This window comes from Miniopterus schreibersii, assembly GCF_964146895.1.
Source record: "Miniopterus schreibersii genome assembly, chromosome: 4".
NCBI classification, from domain to species: Eukaryota; Metazoa; Chordata; class Mammalia; order Chiroptera; family Miniopteridae; genus Miniopterus; species Miniopterus schreibersii.
Window position 1 is genome coordinate 14,022,886 of NC_138105.1, and position 13,657 is coordinate 14,036,542.

Genomic DNA, 13,657 nt, shown 5'->3' on the forward strand with positions numbered 1-13,657 from the left:
ATGTTGACAACCAAGGAGGCTGCTGCGAACGGGTAGAATTAGGTGGTGAATTACAGGCAGAATCACATGGTGGAATTATACCATCTGTGGACCGTATCTTTGGGATGGACTCTAATCATCCCCGTGTCTAAGTAGGGCGACTGAGGCACAGAGTGGTTTAATGACTTGCCTGAGGTGACACAGTTGGGAAATGGCCACCTGATTTTAGAGCGCCTGTGCTTAACTACTGTGCAGGGAGCAGGACCTGGGACTTAATTCCACAACTACACGCCCTTGAATGAGTCGGTGACTCCGGGGCCTGGATACTGATTTTGAGTTCTGGCGCCACCTCTTTTCCCTGTGTGACCCTGGTGAAGTTATTTAGTCTTTCGTAAAGCATATTCACGTATAAAATGGGGTAATAATAGAATACCCCCCCCCCCATTAGCGTCGTTGTGAGGAGTAAGAAATATTCATAATACTTTTAGCTTGTTGCTTGGTACGTAGTATGTGCTCAATAAACGACCTCTCTTATTATCATCACATATAATGGAGGGCTTATGACACCAATTCTATATACTCCTCAGTATCGATGGGAGGAAAACTGGGCTGAAAACTCCCCGAAAATAGAAATTGTTACATGAGGGTGAATCAACGTAACATGTCTTCAGCCTTCTCTAGAAACTGTAAACCTCACAAGTGTTGGCATCATTAGGAAGAGCAACTGACACACATCATTAGTCAGAAATCAATCATCAATTTTAAAAATTTAGCTAAAGTACCATCATTTGTCAAATGTGTTATCCGTCTAAATAATTACTTCAGTCAAATGCATTTTTTCCCCCCCTAATCAGAACGGTTTCTGCACGCAGAAATGGCCTCGCTCTGGTCTCCTTGAAGTCAGCCTGGCAAAGTGAGAGTTCTAATAACTTAGGTTTAATAGAAAGCCCGTCCGTGGCACCTGGGACTGTGTTTTATTTTGTGCTTTTCTCCGCGCTAGGGTGAAACAGTCCCCTCTCCTGGGGGCAGTCTTGCTATTCATAAGGGGGTGTAAGAAGGCATTAATTCAGTTCTTCACAGACCTCCTGAGCCTGCTGTGTTCGTTTGAAAAGGAATTTCAAGCACCTTAGGGGTAGAGACAAGACCTGAACAGCATCATCTTGCTGATGGATGGCAGAGCAAGCTCTTCTGCTGGTCCCTGGATACAGGAGGGGGAGCCCAAAGGGGTAGGAAACTAGGGGAACCCAGCTCACCCACAGGAAACCAGCGAGCAGAGGTGTGCGTGCTAGGAGGTTTACTTAGTACAGTGCCGTGGATAAGTGGAATTGGCTGAATAAATATGATGCACCCATACAATGGGCACCCTGTGGTTATTAAAATTGATGATGCTGATCTATAATTAATAACACTGAGTTACTCATAATATACTGTTAAGTATAACAGAAGAGATTAAAACAGTTGTGTAGACTAGGCTTTCATTATAAATGAAATCTATAAATATCTATCTATCATCTATCTATCTATCTATCTATCTATCTATCTATCTATCTATCATCTATCATCATCTATCTATCATCTATCTATCTATCTATCTATCATCTATCTATCTATCTATCTATCTATCTATCATCTATCTATCTATCTATCTATCTATCTATCTATCTATCTATCTATCTATCTATCTATCATCTATCTCTCTATCTATCTATCTACCTATATCTAAACATATATATATTTTTTACCTGGGGAAAAGACTAGATGGCTATACACCAACATTTTGTGGTGAGATTTCTGAATATTAAAAACATTGTTCCCCTAAGTGCTTCGCTGTGTTTTCTAAGTTTTCTACAATGAAATGACTATATTGCCTATTAAAATTGGATCGTAAAAATAAAATAAATAACACAGGGGGATGAGAAGAGAAAGACTTGGGAGGGGTTTTGGGAGAAAATGAGCCACACTGGGTAGGATCAGCAAACGACGCAACGGGCTTTTTGGAGACTCCCCTTGCTTGACAAGGAAGCAGGTCGGCAGACGCAGGACGAGAGCAGAAGACGTGGGGAGGGGTCGGAATCTGTAAACCCCCATGTTGGCTGGATCGGGGAGCAATAGTTGCCCCTCCATATCCCTTCTCCCCCGTTTTCCATGGAAATAAATCACCTTTTTTTTTTTTTCTTTTTTCTGGTTACGTGACCATCTAGAGCAGTGGTCAGGTTTTCCAGGGGCCCGGGCAGCTCCGTGCTGGCAGGGGGGTGTAGGTAACTTTTCGGAAGGGTTCTCGCTGAGACAGGCCCATTTCCCCTCCCCTCCGTTTGCCACGTGGGCTCAGCTGCCATCCCGAACAAAGGACGAAGGTCACGCCCGATGGGAAAGGCAGTGGGCTGGGTGGCGGAGCTGCTGCTGGCGTCCTGAGCTACTTGGCTTCCAGGCTTTTGTCTGAACGCTAAATAAACGCCCACCTTGTCTAATGCACTGTTATTTTAGGTTTGTAAAAGGAAAAGACAAGACAGGAAGAATTTTAAAATTAAGGAAAAAGTTAAAGCCCCCTTTCACTTTGCATAAGAATAATAGCGATAGCTAATATTTATTGAGTGTTTTTTCCTGTGTGCCAGGCACTGTGCTAAACACTCCACAATATATGTATTTAATTTTTATAACAAACCGTGACTAGAAAACTGGGTATCAGAGGGCGTAAGAAGTTGCCCAGGGTCATGAAGCTAGAAAGTGCTAGAGTTAGGATTTGAACTCAGGTCTGCCTGCCTCCAAGCCAAGCTCTTAACCAGTCGGCCAGTGTTGCTCACAATGAAGTCAGTGGGTCACGGGCATCAGAATCCTGACAGATGCTAAAAAGGCAGGTTCCTCACCCCATCCTTGACCTATTTGACCAGAATCTCTCTCTTTTCTTTAAATCCTCACCCGAGGATATTTTTTTCCATTGTTTTTCAGAGAGAGTGGAAGGAGGGGGGAGGGAGACAGAGAGAAACATCGATGTGACAGAGACACATCGATTGGTCGCCTCCCGCTCACAAGCCAGCCCGGGCTGGGGACTGAGCCTGCAACCGAGGTACGTGCCCTTGGCCGGAATCAAACCCAGGACCCTTCAGTCCGAGGGCCAACGCTCTAACCACTGAGCCAATCAGGCTCGAGCTGATCAGAATTTCAAGTGTGATTCATGTATCTGCATTTTTTTCAAGCGCCCCCAGCATCTAAGTTTGATGACCCCTGGCCTGTGCTAAATCTTACTCTAATTAGGGGGGGAGCAATGAAGTTTTGATGTGGTTTTGTGAATGGCTAAGCTGCTCTCTTTCTTTCTTTTCTGGAAGACAGCCAGTGCAAATGGCTTACGCATTTTATTATTATTATTTTTTAAAAATTATTATTATTTTTTTAAATATATCTTTATTGATTTCAGAGAGAGGAAAGGAGAGGGAGAGAGACAGAAACATCAATGATGAGTCATTGATTGAGCCCGCAACCCAGGCATGTGCCCTGACCGGGAATCGAACCCTGATCGCCTGGGTCCTAGGTCGACGCTCAACCGCTGAGCCACGCCCGGCCAGGCTGGCTTACGCATTTTGATGACTACTGAGCATGTATATACAACTGAAACTGCACTAAATGCTTAAACCTCTTTGAAGATGTAGTAACTTGGAAACCCTGAGATAGTGTTAATGGCTTTGTTGACCATGAATGACCCTCGGGCTCTGGTGGACTGTCCAGCGGGAGTTGGAGGGAGCCCATAACATCACAACGTGTTGTTAAACATGCTTCACCTCTAGTATTCTGACACCAAATGTCAACCGTGGTGCTTTCTTCACCTAGGATGTTAATTTATAATTGTTTCTTTTTGTTGATGGCCGATACCCTTTCTGGTGATTTAAACTTATACATTATTTTTACTCCACATGCCCAGCAGTACTCATATATTCCAAAGCCGCTGGACCACTTGAGAGCGTCAATGCCCCTGCTGAAGGAAATGCGTATATTTGGGTCTGTAAACCTCACAGTGTGAACCTGGAGTACTTCCTGCAGATGACTCTGACTGCTGGGTATTGATAGGGGGAAGGGTGATATCCAAAAGAAAAAGACTTTTATATTTATAGGTGATTTCATTGAACTATGTAAATTGGGCTTCATTCACTGTATTTACTCTGCCCCCCAAGCCCATCACCTTTTCTCTCTCTCCCTCAGTATGCGTAAGTATTGTGAAAGTTAATTGCAAATTCTACTTTCAACACCCTCTTATCTTCTTTCTTTTCCTTCTGAATAACCCCTCCCCTGGTACTCTCAGCTCCTCACTCACGGCTACAGGAAACATTGGCTTCCAGGCTGTAAAAAGGGGGCTAGAGAAGGCGGAGAGAGAGAGGAGGGTCTGAAAGGGGAAGGAAAGGAGCATTTATCGTGGTTCTGGCAAGCCGCAGGAGATTTCCTGACGGTATTCCACCACGGCACTTTCCAGGTGTCGTCTCATTCATCCGACCCCCAAGCCCAGTGACGCAGGCGGCGTCACCCCGTTTCACTGAAGACGAAACACACTGGGGGGTGTTTGATGTCGCGGCGCAAGGTCACACAGCGAGGGTGTGGCAGGCCCCAGACTCGCTCGGGCTCATCTGACCTCAAAGCAGCCTCACTCGTTCAACCAGCTGAAGTCGCCGAAGTATGTTTCCCATCGTAAAACTCACTGGGGGCCCTGCTTCGTAATCAGAATCGGAACATGCTGGCCGCATTAGCATGAATTATTGAACTCCAGGGCCCTCACATAAAAGCAAGCACCTGAAGAGGCTCAGCTGGCTGATTCTATCCGGTCCTCAGCTGTTCTCTCAAGGGAAAGTGACTCCAAGTGCCACATCAGCAATCAGCGTCGCCTTGTTGGTAACGTCGTTCGTCGCCCGTAGAATAGACGTTTTCCCAGGTGCAGGCAGGAGGGGGGGCAACAGAGCAGCTGGGAAGGCCTTGCAGCCGGGTCATTACCACGCTCTCTTTTCTGGTGTTTCCAGAAAGTCAGATAACCCAGCGGAAGCTGGTGGGTACCTAAAACGCTTTCCTTTGCTGAGATTCAAAAGGCTTAAGATTTCTATGCTCCTGCAATTTTCTATTGCTGCGTCACCTCAATGGGGTCTGGAAGCCACAAGGGCCATGCTTCTGATGGAGGGATGAAGCACAGAGCCCACAGACAAGGAAGCAGGGGCACGTGGAGATACTCACAGTAAAATTATGGTGGAGTAATTATGGCTATTAGTAGTAAAACTATGGCAAGCATCCCTTCTTTGAGGAACCTGTTTGCTCTTCTGATGCGCATGCCATTCGCTCTGGCCTCATCACACACACAGGGTTATGCGGTCCAGGTGGACCAGTTAGAGTCCCCAAGTCCCCCTCGCACAGTGCTTGGTACAGGTCAGGCATGTGCCCCAAACAAGGCCAATTAGAATCTTCTTTGAAGTTTGATAGATAGATGCCAAGAAGTGAAACTTCCTTTTGGATCTTGAGCCTTGAATGGTGAGCTGTGGGCTATCAGTGGTGATATTTCCCAACCAGTAGACACACCTTCCTGAAGAAAGCTGCAGAAGGCAGCAGAACCAGAGATATAGTGAGATAGGTAGGTAGATGGAGCCTGGATAATAACGATTGAACACCTAGATCCAGCTGTGCCTGAAGGATACACAGTTAAATGAGATTATTTCCCCAGTGTGGTACTTATCACTGAAATTACCTGGAGTTATTTTATGACACTTTAAACTGAGCAAGTCCTGAAAAACACATGTAAAAAACCCCAGAAACAACAAAACCGTCTAACAATGGAATATTCAAATAGCAGACTTCAGAAACAGCAGGAGATCAAGCTGCCAATGGGCCCTGAGTTTATTCCCAATTTGAAAACAATGAAGGAGGCATGTGGATTGATAACAGGGTACAGAAAAGGAGCCCAAGTGGAGCAGAACCACCGAAGTCAGGCACACACGGAGAAAAGTGAGCTGGAGGTGAGAACTCAACCTGCTGCTGTGTGAGCAGCTCTTCACCATGCTCTAGTGACATTTCCCACTCATTTAGAAAGGGCTTGGCCTGGTTCTCTCTATTCCTGGCATAGGGTGGGGCCAAAACCAACATGCTGAGCTAACTGCTTACTTCCCCGAGCTGGCCATAGCATCACCCATCACCACAGAAGGAAGCCAAGAAAAAACACCCTGGCCTTTGGCTCAAGTTATCCACTAGGCTATGGATTTTCTGCTGGAGCATTCAGGGCTTGTGTCTGAAGCACCTCTGTATCTCTGCCTCTGAGCCCTGAACATAAACAAGTGTTTAATAAATGCTTGATGGATGAATGAATTTGTGAATTAATCAAGAAACAACCAGGAATTACCAGTCTTGTAGCATGCGAGCTTAAGAAATATGACTGATAATAATTATTTGAAATCAGATCATTTGGTATGAGCTGGAAAAAAAAAAAAAAAAAAAGGAGAGTTTGGTCATATTTGCCAGATTGCCCTGACTTAATAATTTGGTGCTATACACACTCGAAAAGTGTTCAATACTCAAATAAGCTCAGGAAATACTGAGTTAAACAAAGTCACACAGATTTCGTTGCTGACTGGCTTCTCAGAAGGTTTACTCTGCTGATGTGATTTGTGCTTGCATCGGGCCCACTTTGCAGGATTAGCAGAACAGGCCTTGGGAATGTTGGGTAAGGTAAATGTGACTTCCGCATGGTTTCCCTCTACTGGTGAGACAAAGGGTCAACTAACTGTCCTGGATCCCAACTTGCTAGTTTCTGCTTAGCCAGCGGAGCCACCTGCCTCCCTCCCTCCCTGATAATCCCTCTGGAGTAGTTTTGTTGGGGGCAGTGGAGTGTGTATTAGAAAGTGCTGGCCGGCCCTTGTGCACGTTTCCCCTTCTCCACTGGGGAGGGAGAACTACCCACAGTCACTCAACAGGATCAGATCTGGCTGCTCTTGGCAAAGCCCAGACCATCTGCTGCTTAGGGGCTTGAGGTCACCAGAAGGCACACATTACTGTGATCTTCCTAAGTGTAAATCCCTGAATGTGGCCATCCATTTTGAGGCCAGGCTATGAGACACTCTGTGTGAGTTTCTTTTTTCATAGAGAATTTTACTTGTTCGGGGAGGTACTAGGGTGCAACAGCGCACAGGTATTGGAGTCAGGTCGGATGTCGGTTTGCATTCTGGCTTTTGTGACTTTGGCCAAATCACCTCTTTTTTTTCAATCCTCACCTGAGGGATATTTTTCCCACTGCTTTTCAGAGAGAGTGGAAGGGGGAGAGAGAGATGTGAGTGAGACACATTGATTGGTTGCTTCCCACATGTGCCCCAACAGGGGCTCGGAATTGAGCCTGCAACTGAGGTACATGCGCTTGGTCAGAATCAAACCCAGGACCCTTCAGCCCACCGGCCGACGCTCTACCACTGAGCCTAACTGGTGGTCAAATCACTTCTTGATTCTTAGTTTGGATCACCCACAAATTGGGGGTGCAGTAAACTCAGTTAAGTTTGGTTTATACAAATTGTGCATATTCCAATGAAAGTTTTGGCCCTTGACCTGGGAGATGACCTCTAAGCCCTTGAAATATCTTGCCTGATCAGAGAGATTTTGGGGCCTGGGGCCTTGGGACACAGCAGAGTCTAAGCTAATGATGTGATTTAGGGTGGTGGCCTTGGGTCATGCAGTAGAACCTTGACTTCTGGAGGGGCTGGAGACTAAGGTCAACCACCTGACCCAAACCCAGTGAAAGTCCCTGGACAGCCGGTCTCTGGTGCGCGTCCTTGGTCAGCAGTATTTCATGCATGTTGTCCTGAGCTGTTGCTGGGCGAAATAAGTGTTCTCTGGGAGAGGACAACTGAAAGCTCGTGCCTGGTCTCTCCTGCACTCTGCCCCATGTAGCTTTTTCCATTTCTGGCTTCAATCTGTATCCTTTCACTGTAATAAATTGTGACTGTGAGTATAACAGGGTTGCTACGTTCCATGAGCCCTTCTAGTGAATCGTTGAATCCGAGGGGGGTCTTGGGGACCTCTGAACACACTTCAGAGGTTTGTTGAGAGGACTAATGAGATAAATTACATGGAGTACTTACCAGTGTGTCCAGCAAATAATAATCATCCAATCAACAAAGATTCTTAGAGATTTTGCCCAACGGAGGAGAGGGGGGTCATGAGCTTGCTGTTAACCCCCTGGCCTGACTTTCCCAGCCCTAGTTGTTATTCATTCTTTCTTTCAATAATTTTTTGAGTGCCAACTATGCCAACCATCGTGTAGTTGGAGAGCGAAAGACCAAACTTATAAATAAACAGATAAATATATAATTACAAGTTGGAGTAAGTTTTATGGAGGAAAAGAAGAGTGAGGTGAGAGAGATGCTGAGAGTTGGGGAGGAAACTGATGTAAGTAAGATTGTTATTCCTGGCCCTGTATCTGCATCTGAGACTCTATTCTGTTCTGTGATTTTTGTCATGTGTTTCTCTCTTTGCTTCTCCTTCCCTCAGTCTTCTGTCTCACACCTGTCTTCCCCCAGTCCTGGGTAGAGAGCTGGGACACCATGGCTCTCCAGTTTCCTTCTTTATTTATCTTCTGCTACTTTGAGTCAGTGGGCATGACATTCTTTCCTTCCTCTCCTTTTTTTTTTTTAAATCCTCATCTGAGGATATGTTTTTATTGATTTTTAGAGAGAGAGGAAGGGAGAGAGAGAGAAAGAGAGAAACATTGATCGGCTGCCTCCTGTACATGCCCCGACTGGGAATTGAACCCGCAACCTAGGCATGTGCCCTGACGGAGAATCGAACCTGCAACGTTTTGGAGCACGGGATGACACTCCAATTGACCAAGCCACCTGGCTAGGGCTTTCCTTCCTCTCTTAATAAAATATTGACTAAGCACTACTTTCCCTTAGTTCCAGGATATGCCAGACTTCTTCCCCTGGTTCCCCCTGCCTCCCGTCAAGGGCCCTGTAGCAGGAGAAAGGTGAAGGAAGCAGGAGTTTACCCCAGTGGGCAGAGAAAGAACAGCTCACAATCATCAGCCCCTTCAGCATGCTTTCACTTTTCCCTCCAAACACTTCCCTGAGATTGTTTTGGGGTGATTGCATTCCCCCATCATAGGAGGTAACCCCAGACATGCTCATAGCCATATCCCTGGCTCCTGACAAGAGCTGGTTCTTAATAATAGCTTGGCATTGCTTTATTATTATTTTTAAAAAATATGTCTTTATTGATTTCGGAGAGAGGAAGGGAGAGGGAGAGAGAGAGAAACATCAATAATGAGAGAGTCATTGATCGGCTGCCTCCTGCACGCCCCTGACTGGGGATGGAGCCTGCAACCCGGGCATGAGCCCTGACCGGGAATCGAACTGCGATCTCCTGGATCATAGATCGATGCTCAGCTGCTGAGCTATGCCGGCTGCGCAGCGTTGCTTTAGAAATGGGTTGGGTGCCAGGTCCCAGAGATGTCCAGCGGGATAGCTCTGAATTGTCCAGAGAACCAAAGCATTTCCATTGCCATCTCGTGCTCCAGGAGGGCACAGGGCACCCGTGAGGAAGGACCGGAGGCGTGTGGCAGCCTGAAGGACAAGGGAGGAGCTATCTCACTCGTCCCAGGAGGTCATTCTGCTCCCTTCTATTATCTGCATCTCCAGAGTGAGCTTTTCCTAAAGGCATGGCTCCTGGTGCGTGAGCTTCTTTCCATATGGCTTGAGAAGCTGAGCCAGATCCACCACGCAGAGGGAGGATCCTCTTGCTTAGGAAAATAAAGCTTTGGCTACATGGTCACTGGCTTTCTCCCCCAAGTTGTTTCTCTCTCTCACCCCCACGTGAAGATTTCTGGAGCTGAAGGAGCAATGACTAGTGTCAGCATGACCCAGGCAAACGCAGAATGTTTCTGATAATGGGGCCATCTGGTCTGGGGGCTGGGGTTGGCCCCTAGATGTGATGCTCAACTAGAAACTTGCATTTCTGAGTGAGGCACTGAACCTCAGCTGCACAGAGGTGATTCTTGTTACCTTTCCTTCCAACTCTAAAGCTAACAGGATGTTAAGGTGAATGATCAGTGCTCCAGGAGCATCTTTACAGCAGTACAGAAATAAAGGTGATGGATTTGAAATGGAACTAAACTGGCAACATGTAGATAACTATTGAGATTTGAGTCATGGGTAGAAGGCAATTTATTGTACTCTTCTCTCTACTTTTGTGTATTTGTTCCTCCTTGGAATTGCTGCTGAGGTGTAGGTGCCACCAGCAGGCCAGCTGCAGTGGCGGGGAATGAAATGACTGAATGCTCCCGGACCCTTGGGGAAAACGACTTTGACGAGGAGAGCTGAAGTAGCTGGGCTTGTCCTCTATCGTCCAGAAAGTTGCATCTTGATTTCGAATGGATTATTTCTTAATTGGTCTTCACCCTTCAAGGCTTGCATGTTTGTGTGTGTGTGTGCGTGCATACCTACAGTTATTTGCACTTTAATTTGGTGATACCATGGGGAAAAGCCTGCATGACCCGTGTTGAAAGCAGCAAGCCTGGGAAGTTAGAACTCTTCCCTCTGGGTTCAGCTGTCCTCAAAGCCAAGATGTTCACCCCAGGACCTTCTGCAAATCTGCAACTTGTCTGCCTCTTTCAACCCAAAATTCAGAGCATTCCTCTCATTTATACCAAATGGAACAGATCTGACCTTGGAGACAAAGTACCTTGCCTGCCTATAGAGCTGGACTCCATGTTAGGAGTGAGTGTATATCAGAAAGATGCTAAGGACCCACGTGTCATCTGTCCCACTAGGCACAGGGTCATTTCTTTCAAGTAGGAATCCTGAATCTAGGGAAACCCTCGGGAAGTCCCTGAGAAATGGAAACATCTCCTATGATTAAGCTATAACTGTGTCTTGCAATCATTTTTCACTCGGGGATAGAGTCAGTAGTCCTAGGCATGTGAGCTACTGCAGAATGTGTGGGCAGTTCTTTTTCCCATCAGGTCATATCCAGACAGGAGCCAAGACCCTTGGCATTGCCTCCATGTCTTCTGCACCTTTGTCTTCAGGAAGCCCTTACTGTCCCCCAAGGTGAGCTGGGTCTCCTTTTTTGTGGGCCATTGGACCCCATTCTTGCCCTATCACGGATTCATCACCGTCCCTTGTAATTGCTGGTTTACTTGTCTGCCGGCCCAGCAGATCTGAACTCTGCATGGTCTATGACTGTTCATCTTAAACTCCTAACACCTGGCAAGCGATGCCATCCACTCATTCACTCAACAAGAATGTACCAAATGCCTGCAATAAGTAAGCCAGACACAGTCTCTGCCTTTCTGGGACTTACATTCTAGCTGCATCTAGTGAGCACTCAGCAAGTATTTGTTGAAGGAATGGATAAGTGAATGAATCAATGAATCAATGTTAAACCTCGCGATGGCACTTAAACCCAATTTCCACTTTGATATTTTGCCATCTCCGCTCCTGACATAAGGTTCCAGCATGCCCAGCTAGTTATTTTTCCAGAATTGGGGAGTATCCAGGCATGTTAGCCACAGTTACAAACAGTATTTTTCTAGGTCACCCTTTAAAAAAAGACCCCATTATTCAAAATGTGCTTTGAGCTATGCCCATATCCCAGTCTTTCCAAAGGACACCTGCCTGGGAGACTCCTCCCGTTGAGGATGTCTCCTTTCCCGCATGTCGTCTTCATCAAGTGTATAATCTCTACCGCAGGCAGCCATGATGAGTGACACAAAATGCCAGCTGGCAGCTCCAGGAAAGGAGCAAGGAGATATCTTTTTCTGCCTATTCAGAACACTGAAATCCAATTTGTCGCCACATGAGCCAAAGAAAGCAGCTCTCAGCAGCTGTTGATCTGAGAGGCTCCAGCTCATTTCCATGACCTGGGTGGCACGCTCCTCAGGCACGTCTGGGAGTGGGTGGGCATGAGGGAGTATCCCTCCTTTCTCTTCCCTAAGGGCTGGCCTTGGGGTGGGCCTGTTTTCAGGTGGCAGAAAAAATGATAGAGTCACTCTTTCAAAAACCTTTTTTATTGTGGATGGACATTCCTCGATAATTGCTGTCTTCTTATTACATTTGCCCTCACTCGGTGGTGTGCTGGTAAACCAGCTGGGGGTGGGGGACTCTGATTTGTGCCCATTTCTGTGGTGTAAATACTCCTACTTTGACTACCAACCTGATGTCACTGAATATGGAATTGGGAAGACATAAGACATGTGTGTTATTGCCTTTGGTGAGCCAGTAGGAGCCTGTTCCAGCACCACTAGATAGCTGTCTGAGTGGCACTCGCCCCAGAGGTGAAAGATTGCTCTAGACTAGCACCACTGTCTTTCTACAGTTGAGGTTTTAGGATATAGTGGGTAAAATCCTTTTGCATGTGTTATGTCATTGGGCTCTGAGCACAACACTGCCTGGTAAGAATGAAGATGCTTAGTTGGTAGAGGAAGAAACTGAGGCACAGGGAGATGTGACTTGCCTCAGCTCACATAGCCGGGGTTTCCTGTGTTCTTATCTCTCCATTCTTGACTCTGGCCATCGTCCTCTCACACTGACCACTGCAGCCAAACCGGATGTCATTTTGTGCCCTCAGGGCCTCCTGCACTCTCACTCCTTAGGTTCTTCCCAGAATTCTACCTTCGCCCTCTCCTGCCCACCTGCTGCTTGTCTTTTGGGCCTCAGCTTAAACATCAAGTCCCCGGGTGTCCATGTCAGGGTCAGGGGTCCCTCCTGTGCACGTTTATGACACTCTCCGGCACCCCCATCATGGTTCACAGTCACAGGGTGTTGAAGTGGCTTGTTCATTGATCTGCCTCCTCCACCAGGCTGTAAACCTGGCGAGGGCAGAGGCTTCATCCAGCTCACCACTGAGCCCCGTGCCAAGCACAGAGTCTGGCCCAATAAGTATTTTTAGAATGAATGAATCTCTGAACGATGTCCTCCTAACCTCAGACTCACTGAACGTTTGTTCTCTGCACTGTCTCCTATCAGGACTCCGTGAGTCCATTTCCTCACAGGCTGGTTGGGGTTTCTCAGGAACCTGGGGGGCCCCTGCCTTGCCCCGGCCCCTCCGGGCTTTGCAGTGTCGCCGAGGCAAGCTGAGAAACCTGTTTGGTGCGCTATGAAATGTGCTCATTACACGCATGCCAAGACAAAGACACAGGAAGAAGGCTCCAGCCAGGAGCACCCGAACCTCCGGGAAAGGAGGAATGTTCAGGAATATTCTGGAACTCGCATGTCCTATAATAACTGCAAGACTAAGCCTTGTGGATTAGCCTTGATTCCCTCAATTTCCCTCTGCGGAGGCAGGAGAGGATCAGGGCCGCTTGCACGCCAGGATCTGCTGACCCCCCGGCACCGCAGAACCTCATGCATACCCGAGGCATTAATTACAAACATCTAATCGCCTTCTGGAAACACGGGTGCCCGCCACTTAGGACAGGCAGGCGCAGAGGCCGGCGACACTCGCTCCTTCCCTCGTGTCACCTGAGCCTGCCCAGCCATCAAGCCGCAGGGCGTTCAGCTTTGCTCTGGAGCATGCAGGAGAAAATAATTAATTCGCCAGTCGTCAGAGGATCTGGTCATGCCTCCAGAAGCACTGAGCCTGGCAGAACTTTGTGCGACACTGAAATGTGCCACTCTGCCCAACACGGCAGCCACCAGCCACGCGTGGTGACCGAGGCCTCGCCAGGCGCTCGTGCAAC

At 47.3% G+C, this 13,657-nt stretch overlaps 1 protein-coding gene across 2 annotated transcripts in view; it reads right to left on the reverse strand.

Annotated features, from left to right (window-relative positions):
• SH3RF2 (SH3 domain containing ring finger 2) overlaps positions 1-13,657 on the reverse strand; it is a 113,404-nt gene that overhangs the window by 67,475 nt on the left and 32,272 nt on the right. The gene's annotated exons all lie outside the window — the stretch shown is intronic.